We start from the raw sequence: 18,875 nt of genomic DNA, 5'->3' as shown, positions 1-18,875 counted from the left end.
GGGCAGGGGGAGGCAGAACGAAGAACACAGGGTCCAAAGCCCCAGACACTGCAACAGTCAGAGGTTGGGATTGAAGTAAAATGTAGAAGAAGCTCCCGGGAAGGACAGAAGTGGCGCTGGGGCAGCTCCCGTGGCCAGAGGGCCCGGCACCGACTCCAGGCTGGATGCAAGGTCCAGGCCCGAGAGAAGGCCCTACCCTTGTCAGCTCTACAGCCCTCAGCAAGGCTGGCTTGTTCAAAACCACGCACGTGAACACGCTCGGGCCGCCCACGGCACCTGGAACAACTTCGAACCCAAACCTCCCACTCCCTCCAGCTCAGCACCAACGGCCACAGTCCGTGCCTGCAGTCACTTGCTCCCCCTGCCTTGGCAAGGGAAGAAGAGGAATGGAGAAGAAAGAAAAGGAATCTAACTGCAGCAGAAGGCCAGGGAGAGCGTCTCCTTGGACAGAGTCTGGAGAAAGGGAGAGGTAAGGAAATAACAAAGGAAAAAGAAAAAATTAATAAACATTTCACGATATGGAGCCTGCGTATTCTGATTCTGAACACAAAAATAACTCAGGCTGCTTGGCCGAACCGTCCTGTGTACCAGGGGCGCTGCTGAGGCTGCAGGCCTGAATGGTCACCAACAGGCGCAGAAAGTCCTCACTCATGGCTGGGCCATCGCCGCCGCGGGGAGGGGTCTCTGCTGCCATGGCAAAGGGGTACCTGAAGCCATACTGCTGCTGGGCGGAGGGGGTGGCGGAGGCTGCTGCTGTCGCCATGGGGGAAGTGGCCCAGAGGGCGGGGACGGGGGCTGCCCATGGGAGGCGGCGGCGGATCATGCCCACAGGCGGCGTCATACCTTCATTGATGCAGGCGCTGGACCCCAGAGCCCACAGGCGTACTTCCCTGGTACTGACCAATTGGAGGAGGGCCATGGTGCCCAGGTGGGTGGGGGCTGCATCCAAGGGGGTGGGGTCCATTAGGGATGTCCGCCACGTCCACCTGTCAGGCTGGGTAATGGGTGTGGGAAGCTGTGGGGGCCACCTCCAGGCCCACCAGAACCACCTCCCTGGTAGGGTCGACTCTCTGAAGGGCCAGAAGTTCATCCAGGGTGGGCGGCTCTGGGTAGTGGACATGAGAGACGGTGGACGGGGGGCTGTTGGCAGGAGCAGCAGGCCGAGGTGTGCAGCCAGCGGGGTGGTGGCAGGCCCAGAGGTGGAGCCCACAGACGCTGGGACAGGTGCTTCACCCAGTTCAGCCATGAGGGACAGATGCTCTTTATCCATCCGTGCTTCATCCTGAGCAGACTGAGGGTCGCCAGGCCTCTAGAATTTACAATCGGAAGTGATGTGGCCGGCCCCACTTGGTGTACACGGCGGTGCTGGTGATGCTGCGCGTCTCTGAGCTCCACCAGGGACTTAAGATGCTGTTATCGCCTTCCCGGAGGGTCCCGTTCAGGCGTGCCCGCTCCCGCAGCTGCATCTTCCGCAGGTCGTGCTGGCCCTCTGGAGTCTCCATACGTCTTCAGGACGTTCCTATGCTCCACGGCCTTCGTGACGAGGGCGTGCAGCGGCTCGTCCTCCCCTGGCAGCATCTGGCCGCCCTTGCGCCCGACCTTCCCTTCCTTCACAGACCCTTTGCCCCGGATCATGATCTCCTTCTCGATGTTTTTCAGGGTGTCCCCTCTGGGCCAGATCAGCAGTCCCAGGAAGCTGATCTCTGGATACTCATCCTGGGAATCATGACTTTGTCGCTCACCTGTGTTGCTGGAGGTTTGTAACCCGCGGGGGGCGACCACCTCCATGATGAGGTGGTGCCGCTCCTCCTCGAGCTTCTTGCAGGTGCAGAACTCCCGGGTGTTGAGCCGCTTCCCCTCGCTACTGTGGAAGGGGACCTGGCCTCAGGGTTAGGGGGTGCCCAGGTCTCCTGTGCGCAGTTTACAGTCAGGTCTTCTATCTGCAGTGGCACCACGTAAGCTCCTTCTTGTTCCCGAGTGAGTCCGGGGGGATAACCGTGGGCATTCCTGGAATCACCGTCTTCTGCTCCACCGTGTCGTGGATCCATCGGCTCCTCTTCCGCTTCTTACTCGGGAAGTCCAGCGGCATGGCGTTCACTCCGGTTGCCATGGCGCCCCCGGGGACCGGCGCTGGTGGCGGCTTCTCCTTCATGAGCCTTCCGAGGGGAGGGGACCCGTGGAGTGCGCGGAACCTTCCTCTCATGTGGCAGGCGGCGGCACCTAAAACCTGTGTTAAACATTAGACTGAGTTAGAAGAATAATAAACTGTAATATTAAGCAAGTTAGTACAAATAAAATAAAAAGAGAAAATATACATACATTAAAATATTAATTTACATATGCAAAGGTTCGAATGTAAAGAAATGAAAAAAATCTAATTGTTTCTCTGGAATATGCAAAAGAAACAAAACCCAATATTCTAAACGTTTGTATTGTATAAGCTTCCAAAATTGATGAGAAACAAATCCTTGAATATAAGTCTATTGTAGGAAAGGCGGGAGCATGAGTGGGAGGGAGGGTAGGGTGGAAAGTATCACTGTAACTCTAAAGCTGTATGCATATACATGTGTATATGAAATTTATATACCCTAAATAAAATAAAATTTTTAAAAAGTTTGTCAAAAGTGAAACTTTAAGCAACAATGAACTGATCAGCTCCTGTCCTGACATTAGATGTACAATGTAATACTTTATCCTTTTTAGTATTTGTTGTTATTGTTGTTGTTCTAGTACTATTGGTTGAACTCAGTAATTAACACACAATTATTCTTAGGTGTTTAAATTTTAACTGAAAAGTGATCCCTGTTAAATCTAAGAGTGGAAAAAGAGAGGGAGGAGATGAACAATTTGGAACATGCTCAATCGGACTGGCCGCAAAGGGTGGAGTTAGAAATGTGCCAGGGGATTCCAACACAATTCCATTAAGATGGCATGTACCAATGCCATCGCACTAGTCCAAGTGATCAATTCCAGCTCACAATTGATAGCTCTGATAGGTCTAAGAGTCAAAGAGATCACACAAACAAGACAAGTATCTGCTAATACTAACTGATAGAATCAAAAAGGGAGAGAAAGATCCAACATGGGAAGTGGGATACACAGCAGACTCATAGAATGGCAGATGTCCTAAACAACACTCTGGCCTCAGAATCAGCCCTCAAGGCATTCAGATCTGGCTGAAGAGCCCATGAGAGTATAGCAGGCATGGAAAGCCAAGATATCATGGAAAAAAAAAAGACCTAAATGAATGATCTCTGTGAGTGAGATCCCAGTGGAAAGAACAGGGCCATCAAAGAAGGAGGTACCCTTCTCCGAAGGGAGGAGAGAACCTCCACTTTGACTATGACCCTATCGGAATAAGATCAAAGTCAGCGAACTCTAAAGGCTTCCATAGCCCTGGCAACTCATGACTAGAGCCTAGGGAGATTACTGACGCCATGAACAGGAGTGTCAAATTGTTAAGTCAGCAACAGGAGTCACTGTGTACTTACACCCCATGTGGGATCTGTCCTTAATGTGTCGTCTAAAGCCAAGTGATGCTATGACTGGTACTGAAACAGTATTTTTATACTTTGCGTTTCTGTGTGGGCGCAGACTGATGAGGTCTTTGCTAATTATATACTGAAGTGATCTTCTGTATATAAAGAGAATTGGAAATGAAAAAAAAAAAACAACCTGGTGTTAAAATGGAAATGGCATAGAAAATTAATTAATTTGAAAAAAAATTATGTAGGATCTCTGTCTTTAATGTGCCGTACATTGCTATTTAATGCTATAATTAGTAATCCAATGGTAGTTTTTTCACTTGATGTTGCTATATGGGCAAAATGTTGAAATCTTTACCTAATATATACTAAACTGATCTTCTGTATACAAAGAGAATTGAAAATGAATCTTTACATGAATGGAAGGGGAAAGGGAGCGGGAAAGGGGAGGGTTGCGGGCGGGAGGGAAGTTATGGGAGGGGGGAAGCCATTGTAACCCATAAGCTATACTTTGGAAATTTATATTCATTAAATAAAAGTTTAATAAATAAAAAAAAGAAAAGTATATACCAGATAATCACAGGGGATTCTTTCAGTTCTGAATTTCTCCCTTAATAATATTGTTTTTAGGACATATTCAAAAGAGGAGGAAGGAGGAGGACTAAGATGGGTTCATGGCATGCAGCAAACACTGCACAGTGCACAATGCCCCTGAAACCAAACTTTTATCTTTTTATTCCTATCATTTGTATATTTGTATAGAAGTATTTAGGAGATGTTTGCAAGTATTTCATTTTATTGTGAAATTCTCTCAACCATCATTCTGTCTTAATAAAATTATCTCAGGTGGAAATCTAAAAAAAAAAAGAAAAAATTCTTAAGACTATCCATACTATATGACATCAAAGAGGAAGTTAAGACTTAAATAAGTGAGATAAAGGATGATAACATATAAAGAGCAAAATTTCCAGTTTATAGAGTGTCAAAAGAGTAATAAATATTAGCAGATCATAGAGAAACTCATTAAAGACAAAATTGTATGGTTAGTTAATATGCCTTCACAGACAAAGGAAAATTTAGAATACTTTCTAAAGTAAGAAGACCTAGAATTAGGTACCAAAAGGAGCTTCCTAGGACATACCAAAAATAATGTTTAGATAAAAATTAAAAATACAAATAAAATCCAGCTCATCTAAATTGGATTCCAAAAACCCTGGTTTTTTTTTTTTTTGAATATTCAATTAGATGACAGAATTTATGCTTTCAAAAAATTTGTTTCAGGAACTTTTTAAAATCTATGTTATATCAATCACATTTTGAAGAATACCAATTATTCTTCTATCAGAACTAATTAGCACCAAGGGACTGATAGTGGCATAAACACTTCCCACAAGCCTCTGGACATCCAGGAAAACTGGGTCATATTTCCACAACATGGTTGAGAAGGAGGTGATGATGATACCAAACAGTACCTGATCACAAAGAAACTCACCAGCAGCAGGGCAGTTTGGGTGGTCCTGGTTGCTGGTGAGGTTGTTGGGGAAGTGTTTATGCTGTGATGGTACTCAGAGCTCCTCTGGTGGCTAGATAAGAAAATCACCATGTATACACTGGAAAGCAACATGATTCCTACAAAAAAAGACATTTTGAGACCATGTGAGAATGAAATATATTTCCATGATGATAGGGTCCAATGAAGAAAGTGAGCAGTATTTAGTGACATTGAGTATATTAGTCATATTGGAATGAGCTACAGTGCAGATAATCATGTTGCTATTGGAAGAAAAGTTGAGTGAACAAAAATAGAAGAAAGCATGGATAATGACTTGTGAGTTTGTATTTAAATCTTGACAAATCTTGATGGTGATGACCTGGATGATACTCAGGAGGGAGGTGGTACAAATGGAGAGTTCTCTCACCACCCTTAACATATAGAGTCAAACCTTACATTTCAAATCATTTGGAAAGTTCAGTGACATGAACATGTTTGCAGATAAAATATCCAGTACAGTGAATAGCATTACTATGTGGACAAAAGCCAAGTGACAAGTAGCCACATCATTGAGCTTAGGCTTATGATCCTGGTAGATTGCAAAGATATAGAAGAGAAAAAGGAAGGCATTGGCTAAGACTCCAATGCCAGCTTGGAAAAAATACACGTATTTCAATGATGACATAGTGGGAATTTTTTCATCTTAACACATATAGGGAACATTTTTTGATACCTGTAAAACAAACAAAAACAGAATTCACATCACCAATGTTCATTCTTTTTTTCATGAAATTCATCACACATCATCAGTTTTATTGTTCCCACTTATGTTTAATGAACCCAATATATTTTATAGAAATTATTGGTAGTAAATCATTTGCACTACTCTCTATAGCAAGTGATGTTTTTCCATTATATCCATTTTCTAAACCCTTTGAAGACCTCTTTATTTGTAGATTTCAAAAACAATCAACAAGATAAATTTTATTAAATTTTATTTTTCTCTAAACTTTTAAAAATGTATACACACAGTGTAAAATGACTCACAGTCAAAAATGAATGGGTGAGTAGAAAATTCCTCTACAACATGCCATGCATGAGTTAACAAAGGACACATTGCACAGTTGATTGAATTGTTGTTGAACTTTCTTCAAGCACTTAATCTTGTAAAGCAAAAACATTTGTGTATCAGAACTGAATAACTGATTGCACCATAAATATGTATTTGCCCCCTTAGCACAACACAAAAATAGGAAAAGCATCAGGATAATATTGACTAAAGAATTAACTATCTCTATATTTGAAGGACCATAATCAATTCAATTTCAATAATATATTTAAGCGTGGAGTGGTATCTGTGCAGTTACTTTTAGCTATATATGCATATAATTGTAGTGGCCTACTCCATACATTATGAGTGATTCTGTAAAAGAGCTAAAATTATTACATGAAAGAGTGAAGACAGGGATTTCAATATTTTCTTCTTCAACCACAGTGATATTTGGCTGATTTTCCCTAATGCATGTTATTCTTTTTGTAAATGCCCACTATGCACTGAAACAGACTTCATCTTTTTCCAATGAGGCTTTTGATCACATGCAGACTGGGTGAGAAAAGACACAGTTACTGTGGATAAGCTTTAACAGAAGTATAATCATTTACATAATTTCTTTTGAAAATTTGTCTTAATTCCCAGAATCTAACAATGGATGGCAGTCTATATCATATATGTGAACATCCAAATCTCATTTATTATTTACTTGTATTTTAAAGTTAATTTTGCATCCTACATTCTTATGGGAGTAATCTGGCAGGCCCGTCATGAAAGGACCACTGAATTCGCAATAATATTCTGCTGTCCTGAGAGATAATGGAATAGAAGAAAGTTTGACCATGGTCACCTATAATTTGTTCAGAGTGTACAGGAGAATTGAGTCCTTTCTGGAATAAAGTAAATACTTAAAATTCTGAATGTACATTTCAGCTCTCTCCATAAGAAGTAACAACCTGGGGTCACAGGAGCTGAGGGTGGAGCCCCTGAGCATCTCAGGAGTAGAAAATGTGGATGACATTCATGCTTTTTATTCTGGCTTTTACCTTAAACTCCTAAAAATGTATGTAACTCTGGATCACGGTCACAAAAACACAGCAATTAAATGGGCCAGGAACCAAAAGGCTGATGATGAAATCACTGGGCTTATATTAGACATGTGCATAAAACACAGCAGTGTAATGACAGAGAGAAGCCATCTGCACACATTCAAAGGATACTTTGTATACAAGTATATTTTAAAAATTATTTAATCAATAGGCATAAAGACAAGCAGACATACACAGAAACAAGTGAGGCAGGGGCATCTTACATCCCCTGGTTCACCCTCCCATGTACCTACAAAAGCTGGGGCTAAGCCTGGCCAACACTAGGACTGAGGAACTCCATGTTAGTCTCTCATATGCAGGTCAAGGACCCCAGAACTTCCGCCATCATCTGCCACTTCCTAGGGGCATTAGGAGGAGGAAATTGACCAGAAGCACACATTAACCAGGACTTAAACCAACACTCTGAAAGGGATGACGGTGTCCCGAGTGGAAGCTTAAACCACCACACCACAATGGTTTCCTCAAGAAAAACAATTTTGATAAAGCCTCTTTTCTCATCTCCTTTATAATATCAATTATTAAATTATGTTATATTATGAGTGGTAAATTATAGTTCCATGAATGAATGCACAGTGGTGTTTACATGCTGTATAGATTTAACAATATGAGTATATATGATAAAATACACTATTTTATGTTATTATATTCATTACCAGTGTTACCTTCATAAATTTTACCATATTCATTGAGTAGCATTTTAAGACAGCTGATGTAATTGGAAACATTCAAATGATGGTGAGAATTTCATGTGAACAGATGTGGGGGAGTAGATCGACAGTGTCCATTGATGGAAATTGGAAACTAGTCAGCTGGGAGGTTCAAGCAGATAAGCATCCTTTGCATCAAGATTAGCCCCACAAAATAACTTTTTAATAAAATGGACAAATTCAAGGAGAATAAATAGGGCAAGCATCCAATAGCATGGAATGAGTGCAGTATGTCACCTATTCTTTGAAATCTGAATTTTATGCAGATGCAGGAAAAAGCAAAGAGCTGATGATGAGGATATTCATTAATCCCACATATTTAATTTCTCAATATTCCTGAGAAAAAAATCATAGGTAACAAAAATGTCACCACAGAGGTAGGAAACAAAAACTGCAGCAGAATAATGTAGTAAGAAATCATATGCTATGGATTTAGGGACACACAAAAATGCTCCCTGAAGGTGCATTTTTCAATTTTTTTAAAGACAGAGTTACAGAGAGAGGTAGAGACAGGGAGAGAGATCTTCCATTCACTGGTTCACTCCCCAGATGGCTGCAATGGCCGGCGCTCTGCCAATCCGAAGCCAGGAGCCAGGAGTTTCTTCCGGGTCTCTCACATGGGAGTAGGGGCCCAAGGACTTGCGCTATCTTCTACTGCTTTCCCAGGCCATAGCAGAGAGTTGGATTGGAAGAGGAGCAGTGGGGACTAGAACCGGTGCCCATATGGGATGCCAGCACTGCAGGTGGTGGCTTTACCCACTGCACCACAGCACCAGCCCCCAAAGTGCATTTTTTAAAGCACCAACATCAACTAGAGACTGGGAAAGGAAAAAACTGGTTTTTTTTAGCTTTTATTTAATAAATATAAATTTTGAAAGTATAACTTTTAGATTACAGCAGGTTTTCCCTATGTAACCACCCTCCCACCCACAAACCATCCCATCTCCTACACCCTCTCCCAGCCCATTCTTCATTAAGATTCATTTTTAATTATTTTTACATACAGAAGATCAACTTAATATATACTAAATAAAGATTTCAACAGTTTGCACCCACACAGACACACAAAGTATAAAGTAATGTTTGAATACTAGTTTTACCGTTAGTTTGCATAGTACAACACATTAAGGACAGAGGTCCTACATGGGGATTAAGTGCACAGTGACTCCTGTTGTTGATTTAGTAATTGACACTCTTATTTATGTCAGTAATCATCTGAGGCTCTTGTCATGAGATGCCAAGGCTATGGAAGACTCTTGAGTTCACAAACTCCAATAAAATTCTTTTTAAGAGCTACTAACATACCTCCCTGTGCATCACGCTAAGTGATAGCCATAGTGACCCTGTGAAATAATGAATTTGGGAAAATGTATCCTATGCTCCAAGTTCCCTGATCAGGCCCACGTGGGCCCAGAGTACCTGAATATCAACCTCCCTAACTCATGAATGCAAAGTTTGACAGTGAAGAATTAAAGGCCTAATAACCTGCAATATTTGAACACATCAACAGAGGTTTTCTGTTTGTCCAATTTCTTGAAGGGTTGGTGCCTTGTGGCCACAAATGGACAACCCTGGTCATTTCATTTCACTTTTATTCATAATAATGTTTTGTTGGGCCGGTGCCATGGCTCACTAGGCTAATCCTCTGCCTTGCGGCGCCAGCACACTGGGTTCTAGTCCTGGTCGGGGCGCCGGATTCTGTCCCGGTTGCCCCTCTTCCAGGCCAGCGCTCTGCTATGGCCCGGGAGTGCAGTGGAGGATGGCCCAAGTGCTTGGGTCCTGCACCCCATGGGAGACCAGGATAAGTCCCTGGATGCTGCCATTGGATCAGTGCGGTGCGCCGGCCGCAGCACGCCAACCGTGGCGGCCATTGGAGGGTGAACCAATGGCAAAAGGAAGACCTTTCTCTCTGTCTCTCTCTCTCACTGTCCACTCTGCCTGTCAAAAAAAAATAATGTTTTTTTTACATCCTTCCTGTTTTTCCATATATATATATTTATTTATTTATAAATATATATATAATATATAAATATAAATATAAATATATATATATATATATATATTTGAGAGGTAGAGTTACAGACTGAGAGAGGGAGAGACAGCGAGAAAGCTCTCCCTTCTGTTGGTTCACTCCCCAGATGGCCACAATGTCCGGAGCTGCACCTATCCGAAGCCAGGAACCAGGAGCTTCCTCCAGGTCTCCCATGCGGGTGCAGGGGCCCAAAGGCTTGGACATCTTCTACTGCTTCCCAGCGCCGGCCCATGTTTTTTCCATTTTAAATACTCATGTACTTAGTACTAGAGAATAGCATTCTTACTTAAGTTAGATAACATTAATGCAAAAGTAGTGATAATTCAGCAACTAAATTGAAGATAAAGAGGTATTTATTGTATATAAAAATTTACACATAAATTCAGCCTGAATCTTTTGAAGTAAATCAGAAAAACTGACAGTGGTGATTATTTGTCTATCATATATACTATTCAATTCATGCACTGAAAACTATTTTTCTCTCATTCTGTAAAAGCTTCAATTTTCTTATCAGTGTTAAATGTCTGTTTATTTTAAAAACCTAAATACTAAAGCTAATTTATTTTAAGAAAGTATTTGAATTTATGGTGCTTAATTTCATGTGATATTCAACTAAACTAATAATCTTAAAAAATTAATATACAATAGAAAGTATTATTAGATATTTTCTGGCAAGCAGAAGAATATGCTATCAATAATCAGTATAATGGCATTTTTCTTGGCAACCTGTTAAATTCATTAATATTTAATATTAAAATATTCCATAGGTTATGATGCCATGAGGTGAAACAGTCCTGAAATTTTCTAAAGCATCTCAAAATATTTCCAAACCTAAGAGAACAGAATAAAATCACTAAATCATACTGAATTAGTTCATGTTTTGTGTGTCTTACTAGAACAGATTTAATTAATAAATACCTCAATTAATAAATACCTCAGGAAAAGTGATTTTTCCCAGCAGACACACCCTGAGCCAGGGCATATGCGTTGCTTGCAGAATCTAGGCTGCAGTTCCTGTAAGTGCTTTTCTAGCAGACATAAATGGTACCTTCACTTCAGCAACACAGAGGGCCAGGGTCTGCACTGTCCTTCTCAGGATAGCTTACTCAAATGTGGTCCATGTGGTCCTCCACCTCCTGTGTTGGCGTGTTCTGCCACCTGTCCCTCAGTCTCCTCTGCCAATTTTACTCACAGGGCTTTGCACACTCACAAGTAGAACTAGATTTTACCAACAAATTTTCTGTTTCTCTGATATCGTCCAGCCACCTCTTTGTTATGACTTACCCATAGATGAAATTTTTGCCTGATTAGAACTGCACTATCTGTGGTCCCCTTTATGAATACAACACTCTCTGATTTTAAAGTGGTGACATTTATCATCTCAACAAGTAGACACTCAAGTGGTCAAAAACTCTCAGGCTCTTGTGTCCATTCTGGTGGTCCTTTCCTGTGTTTTCTTTGACACAATCTGGAACTCTTATCCACCTAATCTGTGTAAGCCCCATGATTTCCAATCATGTCAGAATCAGCAAGGATGCACTTACTTGTCAGAGATAGAGAGCACTGAGGAACGAGACCAGCTCGGTCTTCACCACCAGCTTCACTAAGTAGAGCTACTGCTCTCCTCCTTCACTAGCACTCACTCTCTGTAGTCTTGGTGCAGTTGTCCCTAAGCACAGAAAATCTAAGATTGACATAATGGGAAGCAGACACAAAATCTTAACTTGAATAAAATCCAACCCACTAACCTCTTCTTTATAGCTACTATTTTTGCATTCCTGAAGAAAATTTTCCCTACCCAATATCCTTTTTAAAATATTCCTAGTTACTGTTAAATTCTTTCTGGATTGGATTTTCAAGGATGGTTGGATATATGTCTCAACATTTGCCTTGTTATGTAAGGTTATCCAAAGAACTTATCACTGTTAACTTTTTATTTTTTACATTTTAATTGACAAATAATAATTATATGTTTATGAAGTGAGATGTGATGTTTTGATTCATAGGTACATTATAGAATGATTCAGTCAAATAATTACCATAACTATCACAATCCAATTTACTCACTTTGTGGTGAAATACATTCCTCTAAAAATGTATACATCCATGCCTGTATGTATATACAAATGCATGTATGTATTTAAGAGGCAGAGACATACAGAGAAAGATACAGACTGTCTAATTACTACTTCACTCCCTAGATGTCCACAATGACTACAGCTAACACTGGATAAAGCTGTGATCCAGGAAAACAATCCAGGTGTGCTTCATGAGTGGCAAGGAGCAAACTATCTTCCAGGGTTTATATATTAGTGGGAAGCAGAAATCTAGACCAGACACAAGACTCTAACTAAGGCACTTTGATACAAGATACAGGTGTCCCAACCACTAGGCCAAATGCCTTCCCAGAAATATAAAGTCTTTTAGCAAATTAGAAATACACAATACATTATTTTAAAGATTTTTTATTTGAGAGGCAGACTTGAGAGGGGGGCATGGAATTTTCTATCTGCTGGTACACTCCCCAACTGTCTACAATAGCTGGGGCTGGGCCAGGATAAAGTCAGGAGCCTGGAGTTTTTTCCAGGTTTCCCATGTGGGTGCAGGGGCCCTAGCACTTGGGCCATTTTCAGTGCTTTTCCCAGGGCATTATCAGGGGGCTGGATCAGAAATGGAGCAGCTGTGACTTCAAGCATCACCCATATGTTTTCTCTGATATATGGTAGTTAATATGGAATATAAAAATGTATGCGAATGAAACTGGTATCTCATGATTTGATATTTCTTTAGCCCTTGTGCATATTGCTGTGCAATAGTGTCTTTCTTTTTATTTGTTGAGTATTCTGGTTAGTGATTCACTAAGTCTGTGATTATAAATTAAATTGAAATTACGTTATCACAAAAATTAAAAGAGAAAAATAAAGGAAGGAAGGAGGAGAGAGCAAGGGAGGGAAGAGTGAGGGAGGATTGTATGGTTATCTTCTTAGAGCTATATCTGAAATGCATGAAATCTGTTCTCTTGATATTAACAAAAATTTTAAGGATAAAAATATTTTAAAAAGGACATTTATAACTTGTGAAAGGAACTCAAAAATCAATATACAGGAGATGGCCCTGGTAATGGAATCTTGTGTTCCATAAATATGGAAAATAGACTTATTTTTGCTGTGTACATGTAAAAATAGTTCTCTATGCTCTATATGATGTATATATTCTTCATGTTAATTTTATCACCAATTTAAAAAATAAATTTAGAGCAAAACCAACACAAAAACAAGAAAAGCCATAAATATGCTAACCTTGTTAAAGAAAGCAATGGAGGAACAAAGAGAATTCCAATAGAGAGAAACATTAAAATATACCAAACCAATATAATTTAAATACATTTAAAACTGAAAGTGCAATGCAGGTATTCAATAGGAAATTTGATCAAACCAAGAGAATGATCAGAGAAATTGGAAATCACACAAACTGAACAGAAAAGGAAATAAGAATGTTAAAGGGTGAAGACAGTCAAAGGATCTATACAATGCCACCAAGACATCAGGTGCCTTAAAGGATAATGCTAGATTCAACTATTTGCTGCCTTCATGAAACTCATTTCACACAGGAACTGAAAGACAGAAAATGTAAAACAAAAAATTCCACAAGAAATGGAAACCAAAAGAGAGTGAGTATAACTACACTTATGTCAGACAGAATATACTTTATGCAAGGAATTCCATTATGTTGTGGTAGAGGGTTGATTTCATCAAGGAGCTATAAGAATTGCATTTATATATATACAAATATATGGAAATTTTTATTCTTGGATACAAGGGAAGCTCAAGTAGGGTCCATTCATCTGAGGTGGGGAACCATCTATAATCACTTTAAAGTGATGCCTTAATATTTATTCTTTCTGTTTCCAAGTTGCAGCACTTGAAGGCTGCTTGAAAACTGGCACATATGCTAACAGTTAGAGAAATAGTTGTTGCTTTAGTTTTAACCTCCTTTCAAACAATTTTTCTTCAAAAAAGGGATCAATTCTTTTGCCTTCTTTTCTGATTTTTATCTTGAAGTATTTCACTTTGTTTTCCTCTGCAGGCTTAAAAATAGTGTTTCAGTTACTTTACTAGAATTTCAAGAGTCAGAGGTGTAATAATCCTTTGCCCCTTTTGTGATGTCACAGCTTTTCACCTGCCTGGAGTGTTCTCGTGGTACCCTGGTCCCCAGAGATTTTAACTTGTGGCTGAGCTAATGGTCACACCAACAGTTGATTCCACTGGAGTACAAGTGAATCCAGAATATTTTGCTAATAAAGAAAGAATAGGGTTGTGTTTTTCTGAAACTTGAAAACTGCAACAACAAAACATAAAAATAACATTTGTCAATATAAATACAAATAGAAAGGAAGAGAGTGAATGTAATACAATGAGATTAGGGGGGTTCAGTGCCAAACTTAATACAAACAGGGGCCGGAGCCATGGCATAGCAGGTAAAGCTACCGCCCATGGTGCCAGCATCCCATGTGGGCACCAGTTCAAGTCCAGACTGCTCCACTTCCAATCCAGCTCTCTACTATGACCTGGGAAAGCAGTGGAAGATGGCCCAAGTCCTTGGGCCGCTGCATTCATGTGGTGGACCCAGAGGAAGCTCCTGGCAACTGGCTTCAGGTGCAGTTGGTGCAGCTCTGGCTGTGTGACCATTTGGGGAGTGAACCCACGGATGGAAGACTTCTCTCTGCATCTGCCTCTCCGTAACTCTGCCTTTAAATAAATAAATCTTTTAAAAAATCAATGAACAACCATCTAGACAGAAAAGAAGAAAATATTGGACTCAAACAATATTTGAGGCAAAATGTACCTATCGTGCGTTTTCAAAACATTACATTAAGCAATAAAATACATGGTATTCTCAAATGTGCATGGTGCAGTATTATCTATGATAGAGTATATATTGTGTTACAAAAAGTTTACAATAATATTTATGTTTTTTTCTGTAATACTACAAAACTAAAAATCAGTAAGCGAGGATTCAGGACAATTCATAAAAAGTTTACATTTTTTTAAAAAAAAGTATTCTGATTCTTCTGAAAACCAGTGGAGTTAATAAAAATAATCTAAGTGGCTTGAAAATAAAAATAGAAAACAAAATACAAAATCTTATGACATGTAACAAAAGCAGTCTTGAGATATATACTCATATGAATAAACACCTACATTTAAAATAAAATCTTCTCAAACAACTTAAGATTACATTTCCAGGAAATTAAACAAATGACAAAATTTACACAAACTTAGCAGGAAGAAAGAAGATAACAAGATTAGATTGAAATAAAAGAAATACACTAGAAAAGCAATAGAAAAGATTAACAAGACTAAAACTTATTTTAAAGAGACCCGTGGAATCAATGAACTTTAACCTAGAGACATTACTACTGCACAAGACAAAAACAAGGAATAAGAAGAAATTAAAATAAAAAACTACACCAACAAATATGAAAATCTTGAAGACATGAATGAAATCCTAGAAATTTGAAATTTTCCAACATTGAATCAGGCAGAAATAGAAAATATAATACCAATAACAAGACAGGAAATTAAATCAATGATAAAAAAATTCTCCCATTTGAGTCAGAACATTTGGCACAGCTGTTCAGAGGCCTACAACTCAGAGAGCCCAGTGTGAGTCCTGGCCCTGCTTTTGATTTCAGATTCCTGCTGATTTGCTCCCCAGAAGACACCAGAACCTAACAAAGTACTTGAATTTCTGGCATTCATGTGAAATTCTTGGATTGATTTTGGGTTCCTGGCTTCAGTATAGCCCATCCACAGCTCTTCTAGGCATTTGAAAGGGGCATTAGCACTTAGAACATCTTTTTCTCTCTCCCTTTCAAATGAAGTAATAATAAATTTATCCTTTTAAAATATCTTGCATTAGAGTAAAGCCCAGGACATGAACAGTTCACTGTGTATTCTACCAAACATTTAAAATAGAAATAGTGATAATCATTTTCAAATTCTAAATCTTGAATACATCATTGAATTCTTTAATATCTGGATGGCTAGCAGATTGACAGCTGCAAATTTGGCATGCTTTGTTTTTTGGATTTTTATTTTTTATTGCAGATTTATTCAGCAGTGTACAGTAAATCTTGTAAACCTTCATCAAGTTTATGAAAAAAGAACTGTTTATGAATTAAAAAAAATTTAAATAATACTAATAAGTCAGATATGCTTTCAACAAGACTCTCAGCTATTTCGTATGACTAAAATATATAGTAAATATTGATCTAGATCATACAATTTCTACTTAATCATATATGAAAGGTTTTCATAATCACAAAAAGAAGTTAATCTTGTTTTCATTATTTAAATATCATGTTAATGTTTACAATATGATTTTTTTTCTTTTTAAGTTTTTAAATTGTATTTAAGAAAAAATATTTATGGTTTTCATATATACAAATTCAGAAGCACAGTAGTTCTTTGTGCCGTACCCTCCCTCCCATCTGTACTCTCACCTTTCTTCTGCCCCCCTCTCTTTTACAAAGACCTATTTTCCATTAACTTTATAAGATTAACTTTATACTAAGCAAAGAGTTCGACAAATGTTATGAAGCAAAAAAAGCACTGTTCCTCAATAGTAAAAATAAGGGCTTTTTAAAATCATTGCATGTTGAAGTGTCAATTTCACTCCTATAAATTACCTTTTAAGTACTCTATTAGTATTAACAGATCAGAGACAAATACATATAGGATTTGTTTTTCTGGGACTGACTTATTACACTAAGTATAATGGTTTCCATTTCTGTATTAAAGCCATTCTAACTGGGGCGAGGTAACCCTCATTATGGTTTTGGTTTGCATTTCCCTGATAGCTAGTGAGCTGAAAATTTTTTCATGTGTCTATTGGCCATTTGATTTTTTACTCTTGAATAATGCCTGTTCAGAGCTTTTTCCCATTTCTTAACTTGAATTATTTGTTTTGTTATTGTTGAACTTCTTGAGGTCTTCATATATTCTGGATATTAACCTTTTATCAGTTGTATAGTTTGCAAATATTTCTTTCCATTCTATCAGCTGCCTCTTCACTTTGCTGAGTGAAGTTTTATTTTTGTAGTACAGAAGCTTTTCAGTTTGATGTACTCCCATTTTTCAATTTTGGCTTTGATTGCCTGTGCTCTGGCATCTTTTCCAAGTATGTCCCTATATCAGTGTCTTACGGAGTTTCCCCAATGTTTTCTAGTAATTTGATGGTATCAGGTCATATATTTATGTCTTTAACTCTTTTTGTAGATTGCCAATGGATTTGAATTGCTTTTTGTTTTTAGTAACCTCAGTTAACCATACTTTCTCTCAGTTGGTACTGTTAATACATTATTGGCTTCATCTGTTTCCAGAGCCATCCCAAAGTACTGAATACAATAGAAGTGGCTGGAAAAAGTCCATAGGAACCTATAGGAGGACAGCTAAACACAGAACCAACAATGCTTTAGTTTTATGAGCAGCAAATCCTATATAACTGTGGATGACAAAAGTCTTTAAGTTGCCATGTTTAAAATTATAAACTCATCAACCAACAAGAGGCACTTGCTTACTTCACGGTATTTTTGAAAGCACCTGTAGGATTTTACAAGTATTTAACCATTTAGGCCTCTGGGGCTTTCTCATTAAGATAACTATCATGTCTAGTAACACAAGATCATTAGACTTTTTAATTCTCAAACATTTGTATTAATAGCATTTTCCATTCTAGAAACTTAAAATTTAGTACCACGTCACATCTTGACAGTACTTCTAATATAATCCAAATAGCCTGATTAGTTGGTTTCTCTATAAGATGAGAGACATAGGTCCTTCGATTATTACAAGTGGCACCAAACTGGAAAAACCAAAGTCCAAGATTTACTGGAAATTTTAGAGACCAGATTGTTTGGAACTTTGATTTTGTGAATGCCAGTCAAGAATGCAAAGAAGGCTCAAAATCCAAAATATCTCGTTGAAATAAGATTCCTTAAAATCATGACATAACATAGACCAAATTTGATCATTGTTATAAGGTGCTTATTCAAATCTTTGAAACTAAGCACATATTTAAATAGCCCATAGCTCTTAATAAAAATTCAGCTGTTTTTGAACAATTAGAATTTAACAGACACCAAGAGAACATAATAGATTACTTTAACACATTGCTTTAACAGAGCATCAGAGTTTAATTCTATGTCAAAGAGAAATTGAGCTTCCTGTGATCTTTTGCTGTGAGGTTTCCTTGCTTTACCTTCTTTCATATTGATGACCATGTTTCTGTGTTGCTGTGTGTAACACATCTTTAAGCATCTTTTGCAGGGCTGGAAGAGTGGCACCAAATTCTTTCAATTTCTGTTTGCTATGAAAAGTCTTTATTTCACCTTCATTCACAAATGAGAGCTTTGCAGGATATAATACTCGGGGCTGGCAGTTTATCTCTCTTAGTACCTGGGCTATGTCTCGCCATTCCCTTCTAGCTTGTAGGGTTTCTGATGAGAAGTCTGCTGTGAGTTTAATTGGAGATCCTTTGAGAGTAACCTGGCGTTTCTCTCTTGCACATTTTAGAATCTTTTCTTTATGTTTCACTGTGGTGAGTTTGATTACAACGTGTCATGGTGAGGATCCCTTTTGGTCATGTTTATTAGGGGTTCTATAAGCTTCCTGTACTAAGATGCCTCTGTCCTTCTCCAAACCTGGGAAATTTTCTGCTAGTATCTCACTGAAAAGGCCTTCTAATCCTTTCTCCCTCTCCATGCCTTCAGGAACTCCTAGAACCCGAATGTTGGGTTCTTTAATAGTATCCTGTAGATTCCCACCAATATTTTTTAGATTTCTAATTTCCTCTTCTTTTCTTTGGTTTGCCTGTTTCCTTTCCTGTTCTCTGTCTTCTAAATCCGATATTCTCTCTTCTGCTTCACCCATTCTGTTTTTAAGGCTCTCTAATGTGTTTGTCATTTGATCTATTGAATTCTTCATTTCATTATGGTT

At 38.8% G+C, this 18,875-nt stretch overlaps 1 pseudogene; it reads right to left on the bottom strand.

Moving 5' to 3' along the window:
* Window positions 1-557: 557 nt before the first annotated feature.
* LOC133777140 (splicing factor 1-like) lies at window positions 558-2,110 on the bottom strand (annotated as a pseudogene).
* Window positions 2,111-18,875: the final 16,765 nt, after the last annotated feature.

The sequence above is a fragment of the Lepus europaeus genome, chromosome 18 (assembly GCF_033115175.1).
Source record: "Lepus europaeus isolate LE1 chromosome 18, mLepTim1.pri, whole genome shotgun sequence".
Taxonomy (NCBI): Eukaryota; Metazoa; Chordata; class Mammalia; order Lagomorpha; family Leporidae; genus Lepus; species Lepus europaeus.
Note: the sequence above shows the minus strand (reverse complement) of the source record. Positions and strands in the feature narration are given on the sequence as shown.